The sequence below is a fragment of the Terrapene carolina genome, unplaced genomic scaffold (assembly GCF_002925995.2).
Source record: "Terrapene carolina triunguis isolate 2854851 unplaced genomic scaffold, T_m_triunguis-2.0 Scaffold211, whole genome shotgun sequence".
NCBI lineage: Eukaryota > Metazoa > Chordata > Testudines > Emydidae > Terrapene > Terrapene triunguis.
Genome location: NW_020664562.1, coordinates 40,658,798 through 40,678,918, shown reverse-complemented (window position 1 = coordinate 40,678,918; position 20,121 = coordinate 40,658,798). Strand labels below are relative to the sequence as shown.

General features: G+C 43.9%; 2 pseudogenes; one reads left to right on the top strand and one right to left on the bottom strand.

Moving 5' to 3' along the window:
- The first annotated feature begins 735 nt into the window (after positions 1-735).
- Positions 736-819, top strand: LOC113407494 (annotated as a pseudogene).
- A 427-nt stretch (positions 820-1,246) lies between these two features.
- The window catches only part of LOC113407372, a 150,690-nt pseudogene continuing 131,815 nt past the window's right edge, over positions 1,247-20,121 (bottom strand).

Below are 20,121 nucleotides of genomic sequence, written 5' to 3'. Positions count from 1 at the left end.
AGTAAAGGGTGACAGTGCTGATAACTATCTACACCAATCTCCATCCGGTGATGCCAAGTTCTTTCTACCTGTATCTACTGCCTGTGTAAAGTTAAACAAACAAACATACATGCCGCCCTTGGGCCACCTGCAGCTTGTTGCCATTTTCTTATAGGCCTATCATTAGCAACTCCTTGGAAATCAATGTCTGGATAGCAAGGCAAGTGATCTGTCTGAGGAACATCTCCCCTGGGAAAAGAGTCAAGACGCTAGGGTGACCAGATAGCAAGTGTAAAAAAATCGGGACAGGGGGTGGAGGGTAATAGCTGCCTATATAAGAAAAAGCCCCCCAAATCGGGTCTGTCCCTATAAAATCGGGACATCTGGTCACCCTACAGGACGCTGCCCCTTCTCAGTGGCCCTAGTCTCTTCCTGAAGGATTTTCCCACTCCTGCTGTCAAATAGCGAACGTGCAGGATGCTGTGGACTTTCTGAAACTTTATTACTTCTTTCCTATGCTTCGAGAGTCCCATTGAAGCCTGCTGAGTCGCAGCCACCTAGGTTTAAGAGGGACAGAACAATGACATACAGCACTGCATTCTTGATACATCATCAGTGCATACAGTTATGTTCTCCTTAAAAAACAATCTTATGGGCCTGCCCATTGATCTCCTGGTATTGTTTTATAAGGCCTGGAAGGTTGCAGTTGCATCCGAATCTCTCTCCCCACTCCCAGTCTACAAGTGGCTGCATGCTCAGCTCTGCTTTCTCTTCAAATTGTATAAATCTTTCACCCCTTACTAAAGATTTCTGTGGAGAGGAACATTTATGAGTTTCTGCGTGGCCACAGTGAAACAGAATGAAAGTAGTGACTTCTGTTGCTCTAGAGAGAACCCTTCCTAGCTAATATTTAAACTGACAAGGACAGGCTTAAGAATAGTCTACACTAGAAAAGTATAGGTATACCAGGAAACCCTGGTAGTGTAGAGAAAGCTTCTACCTAGCAAAAATGTACTTTGCCTTCACAGTTCCTGGATGAAATAAGCTATACTGGCAAAAGCACTTTTTTGCTGGTATAGGGCTTTTGCCAGAATAAAAATGTCAAAAAAATCACACCCCTAACCGACATCATTATAGCAGCAAAAGTTTCTAATGTAGACCTGTCATTAGAAAGAAATCCAGTCTAAGCTAGTGGTTACCATGCTAGGCTTTGAGGACTGGGGAGTTTAAACTGTTGGGAGGAAAGCAAGGGACCTGTCAACCTTTGTCAGGATCCTGAAGCCCTGTTATCCCCTTGTTTTAGTTTCTTGTGAGTTTGGATCCATATAACCATGGAGGGATCCTGCAGCATCAGCTCAGGTGACAGTCTCAGCTCCCAGAAAAGTCGAAGAGGGTTGTTGTGGGTCAGGACTGAGGAGCACAAGCATAGATTGAAGCACATTCATCCATTGGGCTATCAGTCTCTGCCTTTTATAAATGTTCACTCAAAACAAAAAGCAGGGGGGAGAGGGGGAGAGTAATCCTGGAGGAGTTAAAAAGAATAACTTGACCACAGGGTGTCACTCTTGACCCACATTTGGGTCAGCATACAACCTTGTCTATGGCAGCAGGAAATTTGTTTCGTTGCAGATTTGTAATAAGCCTTACATTCACTCTTACACTAAATACTGGCTGGCACAGATAATTTTATGCATTTAACCCCCCAAATATACTGTGTGCTGCTTTCTTAATGTCACTGGTAGAGCTCTCTAATATGGGCACTAAAGCTAGCTAAAGAAAAGGGTGTCCTGATCTCGGTAGCTTTCTAACTTTCAGAAAAAAAGAAAAGATGGTGGTTCAGAAAAAACATTCCACTCAGAGCTGCATTCGTGTTTGCGGTGCACCGTGGCTGCTCCTTCTTGACTTAATTATATGTGATCTTTATCCTGTGGAACATCTGGATCAGCAGCCTTCAAGAAACTCCACAATTGAAACTAACACCTGGGAGAATGTAAGACGGAAGGAGGAAAGGAAGTTACTGTAGGCATGGGATACAGCTGGTTTAAGGTTAAGTAAGAGCAGTCACTTTGGTCTGTGTTTCAGTTATGTAAAAGGAGGGGGGAAAAGACTATAGAATATATTTTCCATTCACCCCTGCAATTTTAAAAAAAACATTTTGGTTTAATATAAAATTAATCGTCAAAGCCAGATTCCAAGAATTTCCTGGTGCTACTACGACTTCCTGTTTGTTCCTTTCAGGTGCTCTGTGTTCCGTGTATGTTAATCTGTGCAAGACTCTACAGTATGTTCTCCCATGGCAAGGAGTTTGATAGGTCTCTAGAGTTGGATCAGGTAGTTTAAGTGCTGATGGAGGGCCTGGATCAGCATTCACGTCGCACTCCCCATCAGCACCTGCCCCAGGTCAGGGAAGCTAATGATCCAAACAGAGGACCAAATTTGGTGATGAATCCTGGTCATGTGACACCCGAGGCACGTTGCGCAAATGCTAAGAAGGCGTGCTGACAATGCTCTGCTTTCAAGTGCTAGTGCCCCTCAGAAACCGTTTTCTGATGAAGTAGGAGCTGGTTTTTAGTTCCACTTTCAAACAAACCAAAAAATAACAGCATCATTTCTTGCATCAAGTTCTGGTGTGGGCTTGTCAAATTCTGCTACAGTCTTAACTAGACTTCTCCTACATTCAGCCAACTCTCGAAACTGCACTGTGTATTTCAGAGTCTTAGGTAAGTAAAAGGCATGACCTTTGCTGCACTTGTGTGCCGGGGTCGGGAACGGGACCTGCTACTCACCTGCTCTCCCCATACAAGCAGCAGGGCAGGACCTCTGCTTGGTGCTAAACACAATGCTTGGCTAGGGAGCAGGCTTCTACATGGGCTCACACGGGGATATGATCTACTAGTTACGAGTCTGACTACCCAGCAGGCTAGTGGGAATGCTGCGGTCAGCAGCATGCAGGCTAAGGAGCAGGCTGCTCTTTTTCAAAGCATCAGCAAAATGTGACCTAGTGTGTGTCCTCTCTGGCAAGAGCCCTGAAGCAGAGGACACGTTTGCAAGAATCTCTGCTCCCCTGGCAGTGCTGGTTGGGACGGGATTTGTCCCTATGTGTATAGTGTACGATTCAGGTGACTATCATTTACATCACATGAGTTCTTCACTGCAGTCATCCGTCAATTATGCTTTGAAGCATTCCACAAGGTGCTGAGCGCATACATTGAGAGCAGGGGTGCTATCTACCTCAGAAGGAACACATCGCCTGGCAGGACCAGACCCTTCGCTTCGAAAAAGGCACTGCCCAAAGTCGTATTTAAAATCAATCTTACCTGCCCTTGACTCTACAATTTCTACAGTCAGTTCATTCTTCTGCTCCAGAACAGCATTTTAAGGCACGCTCAGTATTATTTTTAACACTTCATGGTTTTCCTCCAGGCCATCATCTTTAATGTGGATGTTCCAAGACTTTATGGAAACACCTGCAACGTGTAAAAGCAAATGAACGAATCTCAGTAACGCTGGAAAACGGCTTTTATGCAGCATGACAAAAAAAAAAAGCCATCATGTAACTACACCAAAACCTTATCTAAATAAAGATCAAAGTAAGCAGCAAAACCAAACTTTAGTTGTAGAAGTGAGGACTGGAGAGAGAGCGCAGTGTCAGTAATACCCTAAAATAGGAAGTTCTCATTGTACTAATTCATTTATAGGACCATCTATCTTTGACACAGCAAATTTGCATCACAGAATCTTTTCTACCTGGACATAAAGGCACTTGGAAATAGCCTCACTTCAACCATCACTGATGTAGCTCCCCTGCTGCTGATTCTAAGCATAGACAAGGGCAAGCAGAGGTTTGTAGCAACTGATCTGATCAGGGTTTACTCCTGCTTGAACCTCTCTCTAAAGTAAACTAAAAGCACAGTTGCAGTGGTTTATGATATTGCCGATGCTCCTATAAACATAGTACAGGAAACACTGCAAATTCTTTACTGTGGGTAATATCATTGAGTTTCAGAAGCGGCTGGACTGGTTTAAAAAGTGGCCAGTATATGTGGATAAGTGTCAGTATCCATAAGTTCATTTGGGTAACAACTAGAAAGCATTCTCAATCAGACCCATCTAGTAGAGGGAAAAGCAGCTGCAGAGGTGACAGGGAACTAACACTAAAAAATGAACTAACAAACCACATCTTGCAACTGTTAGCTCCAGTTCCATCCTGTCTAAGTTACTTTTCCATTGATGATAACTTCCACACTCACAGCAGTACCAGCTGATAAAAGGTAGAATCTGTTAGTCTTTAAGGTGCCACCGGACTCCTTGTTGTTTTTGTGGATACAGACTAACACGGCTACCCCCGGGTAGAGTGCAACAGTTTGGCAAATTTCCATAGAAGACCTTTTCTAGTGCTACCTATTAAGAAGCAAAAGCAGCAGTGCATGCAATCTCATAAGCACTCCAAAGCCTCTTCTTTGTTTCACATTACCTCTTTCACATCCTTGAGACACCTGCTTCATGCTGCATCTTCATCGCTTAGAACGGTTAAGTCCAGAAAGTCACTGCTACCACTGTGGTGTAGCAATCAAGTGCTATTACCTTGAGTGCCATTATGGTCTTTATTAAGCCTTTGTAACCAAATTCTTAGCCTAACTGTTTTCACAGAAATACAGAGCACACTGGATATTTACCTGTATGAAGATTTAATAGAATTCCGTCCCCCGCCGCAGATTTAGCTTTACCCAATTTTGCTTTTACAAAGCTGCAGGAAACACAGCATGAAAGACAACGGGCCAGATTCCAATCATGCAAACTGATGTAAAATGGAGTGATTCCACTGGAATCAATAGTTCCTCTTGATTTACACCAAAGTAACAAAGATCAGAAACTGGCCCTGTATCTAGAGCCACAGTTTACTTCAGACAGCAATAAACTACTTGTACATGGTTTAAAGAGCTAATGGGGGGACAGGGCTGTTTACTATAGACAATTGCTTTGAGATTTAACATTTAGTAGCCTGAAATTAGCAGTGGCTCTTGACTGCAGAAAGTACACCTGGGTTATGAGTGCTGAGTGCAGCTGGTGTTACAGGCCTGCATTCGGCTGCAGAGAAGATGAGAGGTTTGGGGAAATGATTCACACACATTGCATATTAGACAAGGTCTAGCACAAGTACTAATCTGGCTGTACGATGAGTGGTGAGAGAGACTTGATTTGTACTCCAGAGGAAGGTTTATTCCCATCCAGATCCCCAAATCAGGAAAGTATGTACTTATGTCTCATTAAAATCGATGAGATTTAAGCATATGCTTACGTGCTTTCCTGAATCTGAGCCCTGCAGCAGAATGTGCACCACAAACATCTAATAATCGGAGAGGAATAAAAAAGAGGAAAAATACTCAAACTGGAGTGAAATTTACTAAAGCAAACACCACAAATTCATTTAAAAATTATGCTCAGCTTTGCTGAATTCCTTGAGGTTATATTATTGGACAAAACATTTGGGCCGTTTTATAAACTATCAACAAATAACTGTAAGTAAATCAAAAGGAAAGTGTTTTCTCTCTCATTTTTTGGCACAGCATAGTGGGAAATTCTGATATTTCACCCTGAATTGGGACAAAAAGTTAAAATATCAAAATTTTCACAGAGCAAAAAGTTGCAAAAATTTTCAGTGCAGAAATGCTGAACGGTCGATTGAAACGAAACATTGCAATATTCCCGAAGCAAAATATTTGCTTTTGGTTTGTTGAACCAAATCTAAACATCTGATGTCAAGAGTATGCTCAGCTCTTCAGGTGGGCAGGGTAGCTTGTGGGTCACCTTGCAGTGCTTATCCTTAGTATTAAAAACACAGGCAAAAAATCCTCACCATTTTAATTTGTAGAGCCATTACTTGTATATTAAAAATGTTCTCACAGAAATAATCTTTAACCTTCTTGTTTGCTCTGTCAGGACAGGCAGAGGGTGGGAGATGGTTAGCAGGGAAGCACGTAATCTGTGAAGTCCATGTGAAGAGAAGGGGAAGTTACAGCAGGAGAATCAGCTCTTTCATTATACGCTCAGTGCATTCAAGTGGTAATTATCGCCCCTCCTAGACAGCCATAAAAGCAAGAAAAGGAGCAAAGAGGCCAGAACAACAGTGGTGGGTGAATATAGAGGCATCAGCGCCAACAGAAGTCCCTAGTGAACTGGCTTGGCAGTGGTTAGAAAGTGAAATAAATCCCAAGCACCAGCTAACATAGACCATGGAAGATGGTCAGCACCACTCATAGGAAAGCCTTTATGTGTGATGTTCTCCTCCCAAGTGTACAGTAGCAGAAATAATACTTAGTATTTCAATTGTGCGTCCATCCAAAAAATGAATAAATTAATTCCCACAACACCTCTGTGAGACTGACGGTCTCCATTTTACACATTGGGTACCGAGAGCTTTTGAAGATCTGGGTCTGTATATCTACAGTTGGGCACCCAAACATTGAGATTCCCAATGGAGGACACTTTTGGAAATTTGGGTCCCACTGGCCTAAAGAGAAAGGATGGTCTTGTGGTTAAGGCATTGGTATTCCTAGAATTATAGAGGCCTGGGTTCTATTCCCTTCTCTACCACAGACTTCCTTTATGAACTTGAGCAAATCACTCTGTTCCTTGTGGTTGTTTGTATTTTTACAGACATTTCCCGATCTAAAAGCGTGATGATACCTGCATTAAGGATTGTGAGGTGCTCAGACACTGCAGTGATGGAGTCCGTATACCCACTTAGAATATTCCTCTCTCTATCTTTTTTCCAGCACCTGGCCACTACTGAGAAAGGGAATGCTTGTGCATAGGGCTAAGTGTGAATAAATCTGAAATCTTTATCCAGTTCTGCACAAACATCAAGGGTAGCTTTTGGGCAAGTCATTTTTGTCTATCTAAATGCTTATGACCTCTGTCACTGTAGTAGCAGAGCACCTCACAATCTTTAATATATTTATCCTCACACTTTCAGGTAGGAAAGTAGTATCCCTATTTCTACAGAGGAGGAACAGAGCGACTGCTGTTTGGGCCGCTGGTGGATATGAAAGTCGCGTAGGAAAAGCTAAAAAAACTGACCTAGCCAAAGTAGTCGGAGTGTCACAGAGGGGAAAGATGGCCTCATCGCTGCACTGGATTTTTCTCTCTAGTTATACTGCTGCCATGCAGCTGGGTATTTGTGTGGAGATGCTATTAGAAGAGGCAATGAGGGCACCCACATGGGAACAGCTGCTCTAAGAAGCCACTTGAAAAACAATCAGTCACCAGAGTGGGTGAAACATCTGTGGTTCTGCTGCTACAAGCCTCTCTCAACACAATATCAGTGCTGCAGGGGAAAGGGCAGATAGAAGCAGCCCCGCCAACACAGTAGCTCAGTGACAGGTCCAAACAACATGCGTGGTCCACTCCTCACTACAAGGGTCACAGAACCAAACAAGTACACCTGGCAGCATTACGGGCATGGCTTCATAAAGGCAGTTTGCTGACATGATATTACAACTCACGGCTGAAGGGACACTTACAGAGGATAACCAAGCATGGCTGAAACCACCCTTCAGCCTGCATCCTAAAGCAAAAATGATCAAAGGCTGGCAGTGCACTTTCACCTCTCATGTAGGCAGAGAGAGGGTGAGAGGCGCAGCACAGAACTTGTAGCCCGAGGGGAGGGGAGGATAGCGCCACTTTAAAGTGATCCTGGGCTGCTCTGAGAGCTGGAGAGGAGGACCCCGGAATAATTTAGACCCCCTTAGGAGACTCCCAGGGCTGCCCTACACAGCACCATCCAGAATCTTCACACCACTACTTGCAGCAGCCCCATCTTCATCACACAACCTCCTGCCCCTACACCAGGGCTTGCAAAGGAAGCCTCAAAAGGCATCCCCAGTGTGCACCCAGGCAAACCTCCCACAGCTGGAACCAGGGCTTTTAGGGCCCTTTTATATCGTGTAAAGGGTCCCGAGCAAGGCTGAAGCATTCCATGGGGATTTACAAAATATTCACACTACACAATTCCAAAGGGGCTAATCCCAAATGTTCTAGAGTGAAAACTGCCCCGTGGGCTAGTTAAATACACAAATAGGATAATTTGCTGCCATCTTCTTATAATGTGCCCATGAGCATCTATTAATGAATCCGTAATGAAGCGTCTCTGAAAACCCATCTGACCCTCCTGCCACATTTCTGACTTCTGCTTTTTCCTCCATCAGGATCGTCACCACTGTGAGTGGGACAAGTGTCATCAAGGACATTGATACCATTGTGTTTGATCTTAAGAATGCAGATGGCAAACAGCCTTCCTATCTACCAGCTCCTCCCTGAGGTAATGACCAGGTAGAATTCTATCTTTTGAACTCCAGACACACTCTTTCAACTTTGCAATGACTTGGACAAGTTGCAGAAGTTGGACGGGAAGGAGTCTAGGCTGCAGCAGGCACGGTTTTAGTTGGGATGTAAAGAAAAGCCTGTGTGTCAGCATCTTGAGATATGTTGGAGAGGAACAGAGAGAAACATATGTATGTATATGCTAGTAACAAGATTTTAATATTGCTTGGGCTAGTGTCACTTTCCTAAAGGTTTTTTATTCAAACACTGACGTATGGAGACTCTCCTGATCCTATCAAAACAAAATCTACCTCCAGACTAGGATCTGAGGACAGTCATCCTATCTTACTGGGGAAGAAGGAAGAGAAAGGAAGAAATGCAGAAAGAGCCTTCTTCTGTTGAGGATTGCAGACTTAAAATGAGACAGTATATAAAAAACAAGACATAAATAAAAATAATCAGTGATTTAAAGTGACTCAATTTTAGGACAATCAACTTCATACTGCTTAAAAGGGTATGATTCTCAGAGAAGGTTGGCATTAAGTCGGGCACCCAAAAGCTAAGGCTCCCAAATGTGTAGCTATAATTGCTGTTTTTTTGCTGCTTCCCAGCAGATAAGGGAAAGGGTTGATCGGTTTAAGATCTGCTATATGAAACAAAAAATGATTGTAGCCAGTTTATGAAACTCTACTTAATACATTCAAGATGAAAGAAATGAAATGAATGCTGTACCGGGATCAAACTGCACTAAACTTGCCATACTGTGAGTGAAGTCTAAGCCAACTCTAGCTGAAACCTCTTGGACCTTAAAAACAAAACAAGACACCAATAAACTGCATTAGACACAGCAACCAGGAATTTTGGATTCATATTGTCAGCAAGTGTTAATGGCAACAAAAATGCAGTCTGTAGGGATCCATCCATAGAAACAGGGCTCATATCCTACCAACAAATAATGGCTCTGCGCTCTGTCCTGTCCTTACCACCTTAATGGCAACAGTCCCAACATTTTCACAGACACGATAGCAAGTTTCCACCAGTTCAACTCTGGACCATTTCATTTCAAGTCTGAAAAGAAATTAGATCTTAAAATATTCCTTATTGCTACAGCACATGCAGCACAGAAATGTGGCTTATAGCCACCATTGTTTCCTGCTCCTAGCTGGGTTCAGGGGAGCTCAATACAGCTGTGGATCGAGCCCTGGGGCTAACATCCTCTGCACCATGCAGCTATTGGACAAAGTAATCTACCATACTAACCCTGCACAACTGTAAATAGTACATCCAGCATGTTTCAGGCTAGACAGAATCTGCAGATTTAACTGTATCCCATAATTTGACATACTTGACCCCTCAACGTCCAATGTTTTACTTATGTACAGTATCCAGGCATTCTTCATTTTCTTCCCCATCACATATTCATCAGCTGCTATACCAAAAAAAAAAGTGCAGATTTAAAGTCTTCCTGTAACATTTCACTTCTTCTGTGACTTAATAATAAAAAGAGCACTGAATAGAAAGGCCAGAGTTCAGTTTCTGAGCTCTATTACCATTTGCAAACTGCATTGTCCCATAGTTCCTCACTTGAAATACAGCCTACGATGCAATTTTATGCTATCTCAGGAGCCATAAAACTGTACATCGCTAGAGGAATTTAAAATCATTGTTCTACACCAGGGCAGAAATCTTAAAAATAGAAATATAAAAGATAAAAAGTGAGGGTTAAAGGGAAAGTTCTGGATTATACTATGTATAGACATTTTCTTTCTTGAAAAGCCTCCTTTTTAAAACAGACATTTGATTTGGTTTTAGAAGTGAAATGGTGCATTATTTTTATGATGATTTTTGTTTAAATTCCCCAAGCTTCCAAAAAATGTAAAACACAGTGTTTGGGAAGATAAAAAACCAAACAAAACAGTATGGACTGTGGACCCCCAGGTAGCACCAGGATCAAGGAACCACAGAAGTGGCTGAGAACTGTTTATCAGTTACTTCAGGGAGTTATTCCCAACTTACACTGATGTAGGCAAGGTCAAAATCAGGCCCGGATTCTTACTGACTGTTTTATTTTTCCATCAAGTATTAGATCTGGCCAGGGAGCAGACAACAGAACCTTCAAACTCCACCTAAAACCATGTTAGATTCTGAAAATGTGCCTGAAATTTAAAATAAATCCTTTCTGCGGGGATAAAATTTCATCTCAGAAAAGCTATAAGCACCTTGATATTTTAAAAGGGACACACACTGCTATTTGTGAAGATCACATACTCCCCTCCTTAGACAGATTATACCACTCTCTCCCCTCCCTCCCGAGTGAATATACTCAACTGGACTCTGACACTTACACTTCTGGAACCATTGTATTTCCTGCCACGTCGGATACTTGAAATTCAAAGCTATCTGAAGTCACTTCAGTGGAGGGATTTATGATGTACCGGATGATCTGCTGGTTTAAATCATTCTGGGTAAAAGTACTGCGTACATAACTACCTGCAATAGACAATGTACCATCATAACAGAGCTCAAATTTTCCAATTCATTATGGTCACTGCTGTATTTTTTATTATTAATGTGTCTTGAAAAATAAGATGTTTAGCTAAGACTACTAATTCTTTGAAACTCAAATCATTTAAGCTGTCTAAGCTTATTCAGGATAATTATTTCTATCCATTATCCATCATGCTAAAAATGACAGCTCTGGGACAAGGAGGCTTTTCAAGCAAATGTTTTAAGACAGTGTTTTAGGTTGCAGGCACTGGCAAATGTTAATTAAATTAGATAAACAGTGACTCAGAGTAGCTGCACTATACTAGAAAAGAAAGATGGAGATGGAGGGGGGAAGCAATTTAATATCTTAAAACCTATTAAATTTTTAAAAACAAGAATCTATCCCTTAGACATTTATCTTGCCTAAATTCAGGTGTTATCAGAGCATAATGGGACATTTGGTTGGGTATTTTTCATAATCATTGAGAGCTCAATAGTGAGCCAAGCAGTGCATCTGTGCAGGGGACTAAGGAGGTATAAAAAAGCTCTCCTTATCTCCCTACACAACCTACCTGCATCATGACATAATGCAAGTAAAGCGGCAGAGCAGTTACCACTGGGCTGTTACTTCCCATCTCTTGCAGCTGGGTGGGCAAAGGTGGAGAGTGGGAGGAGCCTTGACTCCATCCCCCACAATGCACCAGCAAGAGCAGCTGTGCTGGTTTGGAGGGGGAAAATAATCTCCACTGAGAAAAGGTTGGGCACATACTCCATGGAGGAACCAAGGGGGCAGTTGGGAGCCAATTTTGATTCTCAGAGCATAACTGCACTGCCCGTTACTTAGCTTGGATGGCAGAGTTCAGCCTCTAAAACATAAAACACTTCAACCTAATAAATAGTAATGGTGAGGCTAAACATTGCTGAATTCAAGAATCAGGCAGACACCCAAAATTTTGGATCTTAACCAGGTTAATGAAGTCTCTTCTCAGTCTCCAAAGCTATGCTGGAAATTCCAGAAGAACAGGTTGTTTCACAGGATTTCCAGAACTTTCTACTTCTGATTCCAGCTGGATCCTGGTAAGGTAGACAGACACAAAAATTAATCCAAACCTGATTTCTGAACCTAAAAGTTAGTTGCAGAGTGTAATTTCAGAGAAGAGGAGAGAGTTCTTATTCTTTCCAAAAGGGGTTTGTCCATTCCTTATGAAACAATAGGCCAAATTCACCTCTGCGATAAAATGGCAAAACTCTATTATCTTCGATGGAGTTGCATCTGCTTATGCTAGCTCTGAAGTTTGCCTTGTGACCTTATTCTTCAAGTACTTCTATTTTCAGCTTTCATCAAACATTATCAGAGGCCAGAGCTGAAACATTTAGAAGCTGTTCTAAGTTCTAAAATCCACTTAATGTGGGTGGCATCTTCCTCCATTTGGTGCACCTCACCTAACATCCCCTCTGAAGAGGGGACAGACTGGAGTGACCTCATGGAACCTGGACTGGTGGGCACCAAGCCGCTACGTGTCTCCCCTCCAGAAGATTTGGTGCTGTGGGTAAGGAGTTGGCCAGAATTGTTCATTGGGTGCTTTGGCATTTATCACACTAAATCAGGATTCAATTTGGGTTGAGAGTTGGGCAGAAATTTTTCTATCCATCCACCCAAGATATTTCTAAGGTGCTTATCACCATAGTATATTACAATATCTCATCATTGCTCTTATTTAAACCCATGCAATTCACCCATCCATATTTATATAAAGTCATAAATGAATATGGCACTTGACAGAATACAGAGGTGCCAAACAGCTCCATTTATTTCAGATGGAACTACACCAATTTACACCAGCTGATGATCTGGCTATATTCCTTTGAGCAATTTACTTATAACATCTTGCGCAAGCAACCTTAATTCTGGCATTTCCAAATGTTTGAGTGCTTAACTTTGTAACCTCAATAATCTACTTTTAACATACAATTTTGTGTGTGTGATTTCCTAGGTTTTTAGAAAAGCAAAATGAAAAAACAAACTCTATCACATGGCATCGTATTGACACCCACAGGGATCATCAGCACACAGACCTCTGTGTCTTGAGCGAATGGAGTAACTGATAGCAGTGGAACGTTGTCATCTTCTGAGTGGACCAGCCCTAGTGGGGACCAAGGCACACTCTTTGCCAGGGGGTTTCACAGACCTTTGCTGACAACACAGGAATAGTGAGACTTGGGGATCTTGGGTCCCATTCCAGGCCCTGGAGGGGAATATACTCTGTGGGCACAGACTCTTCTGCCTGTTTCCCCCAAGCTTGATCTCCTCTTCTGCTCCACTCCCTCCAAACTTTCCTTGTCCCAGTCCCATTCTCTTCACCTATCCAGTCCATCTCCACAACTCAGAGTTCTTATCTCAGTCTCCTTGCCGAGTCAGCCCTAATCTCCCCCACCCCAATTCTTTGCCCCAAGTCTCCTTGTCCAGCCAGGCCCATTTCCCCCCCATCTCAGCTCCTCATCCGATCTGTCTTTCTCCCCCTACCACTGGTTCCTAGTCCCAGTCTCCCTTCCTCCTCCCAGCTCCTCATCCAACCTCAAAGTTCCCCTTAAATTCCCAATCACCCCTCACAAAATTCCTCACAAGCTCCTACTCATAGTTTCTCCTTCATGGTTCCAAGTCCCAGGCACCCTCCTCCACAGCTCCCAGGCCCAGCCTCCCTGCCCAACCAGTCCCAACCTGCCTTCCCATCCTGGCCCAGTATCCTTGCCTAACCAGTCCAAGTCTCCCCACTCAAACTTCCAGTCACAGCGTGTGTGTGTGTGTCTCTCTCTCTCTTCTACTCTCTGGTCTCAGATTCCTTATCCTAATCTACTCCTTTCCCTGCCCTGGTCTAGCCTTTGTCCCATCTGCATTTGAGTCAGACAGCTTCCTTCTCCATGCTGCATGGGCATCAGCAGAGGGGTCACTGAGAGCAGGGATCTCTCAGTTCTGGTGCTCAGCCTCACTCAACCCAGAGCAGCAATTACAGGGAGAGTCTGGCTTTGAACCTGTAGTGCTGGACTGGGGCATGTTTAGTCACTCTGTGGTAGGGTGACCAGATAGCAAGTGTGAAAAATCGGGACAGGGGGTGGGAGGTAATAGGAACCCATATAAAAAAAAGCCCCAAATATCGGGACTGTCCCAATAAAATCGGGACATCTGGTCATCCTACTGCGGGGATGGTGCATGCACAGTCCAGTCAGCAAAATGAACTGAGAGAGGATGGAGTATGCTCAGTGAGGATGGAATCAGAGATTTTTGCTGCTAAAATCAAAGAAATCTATTGAGCATGTGCAAACTGCAATTTTTCAGGGGCTTATAATTGAGCCAAATTTGGTCAGATTTTCATGCAGATGACAAAAGGCACATCCCTGACACACAGGCCACTCCCAAATTTCAAGTCACTCCTCCAAAGCATGGGGACACTAGAACTGTTCAAAGTAGGGTGACCAGATGTCCCGATTTTATAGGGACAGTCCCAATTTTTGGGTCTTTTTCTTATATAGGTTCCTATTACCCCCACCCCCTTTTTCACACTTGCTGTCTGGTCACCCTAGTTCAAAGAAAAGGTCACCAGAATTTTTTAACATGGGCACAACAATGGATTTTTCTCTGGCCTGATTCTCAGAATGGCTGAACCGTTTTGACTGAAACATTCCAAAAATATCAGCCTTAGGCAGATGCCCAGCATGGAAAATTTCAGGCAAATTGTTAAAGTTTGGCAAAGTCATAAACAACTGAAAACAGGGTGTTATAATGCAAAGCAACTTTAATATTAGGTGGTACTACCCACTTATTGTGTTGTATTGCAGCCTCTGCCAGTTTGAGGGCTTCAGAGCTGCAGCTTCCAGCAGCTCCCACAGACAGCAGCACAGAAGTAAATACCTGCCAATGGGCCAGCCTGTGTTGCCTGTGCTGGAGGAGACACAACAAGGAATTTTATTAGCATGTTGGGGTGACCATCAGCAGGCTCCAAAGAGCCTGGACCAGGCTAGCGGTATGAGGTTCCGTCTGAAGGACTGTGTGGCCAGGGGGAGAGAGACTGAGGGGAAGAGGCTGGTTGTTGCTCTCCACTGCTGGAGCAGAAGCAGCCATTTTGACTCTCCCACTCAGACAGCCTGGGACCTATCCAGAGCTCTCCCCCGTTCCACCACAGAGAGCCTGAGCCCCAAGAAGCTATGGTACATTAAAATTAGTGAAGCCTGTAGGCTCCTTCTGCAGCAGGACCCAGGAGCCAACCAGGGCTTGACACTGCCTGGGACACCAACAAGCTGGAAGAAGAGCCGCTGGCTGCATGGGGAGGGATACCAGCCCCAAGCCTCGGCTCCAGTCCCACTGTCCAGATCAGACCTGTGGGGAGGCTTTGGGAAGGGATGGGTTCTGTCCACTATTATACTGATATCACGGAGGGCTTTTAGTTGTTGTCATGGGATTGGTGGGCGCCTTATGTCATCATCTCTTTGTCCTTTACATGCTTCCCCTCCCGCCCCCATTGGGTCCATTGGTAATGTGTGTGGTGGGGAGGTCAGAGTTCCTGTGGAGAAAGAAGGGGGTCCACCACTTTTGGGGATCAGGGGTGCCCAAGAACATAGGGAGAACATCTACAATATTTTAAATGGCCATACAGTAGATTGGCAGCAAAATTTGAAAAAAAAAAGAAAAAAAAGAAAAAAAGTTACATTCCAGGAAGTCCAGTGTCTTGGTCTTTACTTGGGTTTACTAAAGTCAAAGTCATATTACCCTCCATCCTTCTTTTCATGTGTCGCCTACCCTAACGAATGCCCTTCCTGAGCTGGTCTGTAAGGTCCACTACATCTCATCATTCAGATCCCTTCATTGTCCCCACTTCTGTCACACCTACAAGTCATAAGTCAACAGTGATATTTATCTCTCTCTTTGTATTTATGATATAAACAAAATTCCTTTACTCCACTGAGCTCTGCACTAGCCCCTGCTGAGTAACCATAGCATTTTATTGAGGGTCCCTCTTCCTTCCTCCTCCAGCAATATCTCCTTGCTTGCGTCATGCCTGAAATAAGGTCCAGTCCTGCAAAGAAGTGCTTAATGTTAAGAAGTCCCATTGTCTTCAGTGGGACTGCTCACCCACATAAAATTAAACATGTGAATAAATACTTGCAGGATCAGGGCCTTTGATAATACGGTCTTCAGGGCAGGGACCAGAGCTTCTGATTGCTATTGTAAGGCATCTATAACACACTGGAGTACTGTAAAATAATAAATACTGAAATAACAGTACCAGATTACTCCCATTCCAAATACTGTTTGATTTATCCATTGCGAATCCCTCCAGCTAAGAGTTCACATGCAAATCAAATACCTGTTTTTGAGTTTTCCAGATACCCAAAGAAAGGAGGCCGCTGAACTTTGAAGGTGAGATCTTCATCTTTGTTGTCAACATCTGTGGCTTTCAAATTGCAAGCCGTAATCAGAATTCCAAGCCTGCCATCTTTCAGGTTCTGTATAGTAGTCGTACTTTCTTTCACTTGGAGTGTTGGAGAGATTTTGTCATGTTGCTTGACCTGTTGTGCATTGTATGTGGGATGAGGGAAGGAGAGGAGAAATTGTACAGTGTTTATAAAATCTTCATGTGGTGATTTAAAGAGGATTCTTAAAAACACTATGTCCAATCATTTTTTATTTATATGTTTTTAAAAGTCAACTAGAAGCTCAGTATCCTGCTGTGTCCCCTGGTTTTCCCCATCACTTCACTACAGAGCTGATCATTATTCATAATAAAAGGCAGATTTAGCACTTTTCATAAACTTCAAAGCCCTTTAAAGTCGTCCATCCCACTCCATGTCCACATCGAGAGAGGACCCAGCATCATACTCCCCCTTTTTCCTTTCCCTGTGGAATCTTTTTGGTGGAAGCTCTGTGTAGCTTGGGTTCCCTGGACCTGGGGGTAGTGAAGCAGGAGAGCCAGCTGGGCGCCTCCAAATTGTCTCCCTGCTAGCCTCATGGGGAAGCTACGGCAAGTGAAAGCAGCTAAAGATTGTACAGTAACTCCTCACTTAACGTTGACAAAGAGGCCTGTGGCACCTTATAGACCAGTGCCGTAACGAGGGCGAGGCGAGTGAGGCACTTGCCTCGGGCGCGGAAGGTGAGAGGCGCAGAAAGTCTCTCCTTCAGCGGCAATTCGGCGGCATTGCCGCCGGCAAGGGAGAGGGGCGGCACGTCCGGCTCTTTGGCGGAAATTCGGTGGCAGGTCCCTCAGTCCCTCTCGGAGGGAAGGACCTGCTGCCAAATTGCCACCGAAGAGCCGGACGTGCTGCCCCGTCCCTTGCCTCGGGCACAAAAATCCCTAGTTACGGCTCTGTTATAGACTAACAGATGTATTGGAGCATAAGCTTTTGTGGGTGAATACCCACTTTATCAGATGAATGACGAACATAATGTTGTAGTTATGTTCCTGAAAAATGCGACTTTATGCAAAACGCTGTTAAGTGAATCCAATTTCCTCATAAGAATTAAGGAAAATGGGGGGTTTAGGTTCCAGGGAATATTTTTTGCCAGACAAAAGACATTATATACATATACAGTATAAGTTTTAAACAATTTTAAACAAACAGTTTAATATTGTACACAGCAATGAATGATTGTGAAGCTTGGTTGAGATGGTGGAGTATGAGAGGGTGGAATATTTCCCAGGAAATGCCTTGCTGCTAAATGATGAACTAGCACTCGGCTGAGCCCTCAAGGGTTACTACGCTGTTGTTAATGTAGCCTCACACTCTACAAGGCAGCATGGACTGAGGCAGGAGGGAGGAAACACAATAGATGCAGGGCAGTAGCTGCAAACACTTCCCTGCAAAAACTGAACATGATGATGAGCCCACGCTATCCAGCTGGAGCGCACCACTCCCTTCTCCTGACAGCACATGCACGGCTGCAAAGGTGCTGACTTTCCAAAGTGCTGGGGGGTGCGTGCATGCATGAATGAGAGAGATGTGCATTGCCCCTTTAAGTACGGTGACACCACTTCAAGCATGTTGCCCTTTTAAGCAGAGCAGCCAGTTTAGACAGGAAGCAACAGCTTCCAGCAAGCTCCCTCCTTTCTGTCCCTGAGCCCTGTCCCCCTCCTCTGCTTTGTGAAGAGGGGATACAGAGCGGGGGGGGGAAGGGGGCAGGAGCAGGGGGACATCCTGATATCAGCACCCCTCTCCCCCTCTCCGCCAGCAAGCAGGAAGCTCCCGGGAGCAGCTCCAAGGCAGAGGGCAGGGCAGGAGCAGCACGGCAGTGGGGGAAGGGACAGCTGAACTGCTGCTGGGCAGCTGCCAAGCCACATACCTTACAGGGAATTTAGGGGAGCTGATGGGGGGGTTGGCCCCCCTGGTTCTAATCCCCACAAGGAGGGGCTGCTCTTCCAGAGAATGCTGCAAGCTGCCAGACGACGTTATAAGGGAGCATTGTGCAACTTTAAACGAGCTTGTTCCCTAATAGATCAGCAAGGTAACCACGAAACAACATTAACTGGGACAACGTTAAGTGGGGAGTTACTCTATTCACTTACACTAGCTTCCCCCACTGTGCTGTGCATGGAGACAGCCGTGGTTGGGCTAGTCCCTAGAAGCACAGATTCAGCAGAGGTCTGTGTAACTCAATGTGGTCCCCCTCTAATGGTCGGTGGGCCTTGGCTACAACCTTGGCTAACAGAGCTGGGCCATTTAACTCAGGCAGCAGAGGCATATGCAATTAGATCCAGAGTTCCCAGGCTCCATCCCAGCTGCCGATGATCCACTCAGGGGCACAGCAGCGGTCAATGGGACAAGAAGGCAAAAGACAGCTGTATCTCTCTTCAATGTACTATATATGCATTCATCCTTTGCCTCTGGAAGGTAATCCTGGTGTTGCTTCCTTAATTCTGTTGCCTCAATGAGTAACAAGGAAAACTGATTCTTGCAACAACTGTGAAGAAGGGATGAGAGCAGAGCAGCAAACTACAGTGTAGAAAGGAGGAAGAAAGCCACAGAATTTAAATCAAGAAATGTTCAGCTATTCTAACTCCTGTACATTTCGGGTTGTGTTCTTTCAAGCATGCAGCTAATTGGTAGTTTCGTTCTGAAAAAAGTCTAGAGAAGGAAAATGCTGGTATTTCAATCCCCTGTCGTGTACAGTCCCTAAAAAAGGAACAAAGCTGCCCACGCAGTCTGTGTCACTGTAATTCAGCCAAGTGCTGAGTTTTATACCATTGAGATACTGATCTATCAAAACTTTCTTCACCTGTTCTGATAAGGTGTACATCCCAAAGGAGTGCAAATTCATGCCACTGTCCAACTAATTAGTTGCTTCACTGACTGCATTCTGCAATTCTTAAGTGATGGTTCCCCACATGACATCTTATGACAACTGATAAGTAAACTAGGCCATGAGTTTAAGAAATATGCAATTTGGGCGCTACTTCCTATTAACTCTTTATATACCTTTTTTTTATTTTTGTGAACTAAATATGAAACAATCTGGATGAAAACATGTCTGCCAAGTGAGTATTTAAGACACCAACTAGAAATAAGAAAGCATCTTAACAATAGGTATTGAAGAGGCAATCAGGGAGATACGTTCTGAAAAGTAAGACAAAACCTTTATTATAATGTCTAGGTGTAAAAGGCATATTTTTAAAATTTCTGGCACAAGCCTATCCAATAATTCATGAGATATTGAGTTAGGATTTTAAAACAACAACAACAAACAAATAGAAAAGCTAAAATCACAATAAATATAACCTGAGATTTAAATGGGTGAATATCTCTCGAGGTTCGAAGGCATTTCAACAGCAACAAGCCTCAGCATCACAGTGGTTAAATGTCGTTTAAGATTTGACTGTGTTTGGTCTGGGATTCGCTCTCACTTGAGAGCTGGTCAAACCAATCTTTCCAAAACACTGACTTCTGAACTTTTGCCAGAGGTGCCTCTCTCTGGTGACTGTGAAGGCTGATTTACCAGACATGTTAAACCTGTCAGTTCTGAATAAGCAGTTAAGTATGCACACACAGTAAGGAGTACGTTTAAAGGTACAGTGTTTTATTTTGCAAGCAAGCTACAGAATTTGAATTTATACCAGAAGGTTTACAAACCTTTAGCTGGAGATTTTGGGCCAGATTCTCACTGAACTGGAATAAATTCCAGTAAGCAGGGCCGGCTCCAGGCACCAGCTTAACAAGCAGGTGCTTGGGGCGGCCAAGGGAGAGGGGCGGCACCTGCGGCAATTCGGGGGCGGCAGGTCCCTCACTCCCTCTAGGAGCGAAAGACCTGCCGCTGAACTGCCACCACCGATTGTGGCTTTTTTTTTTTTT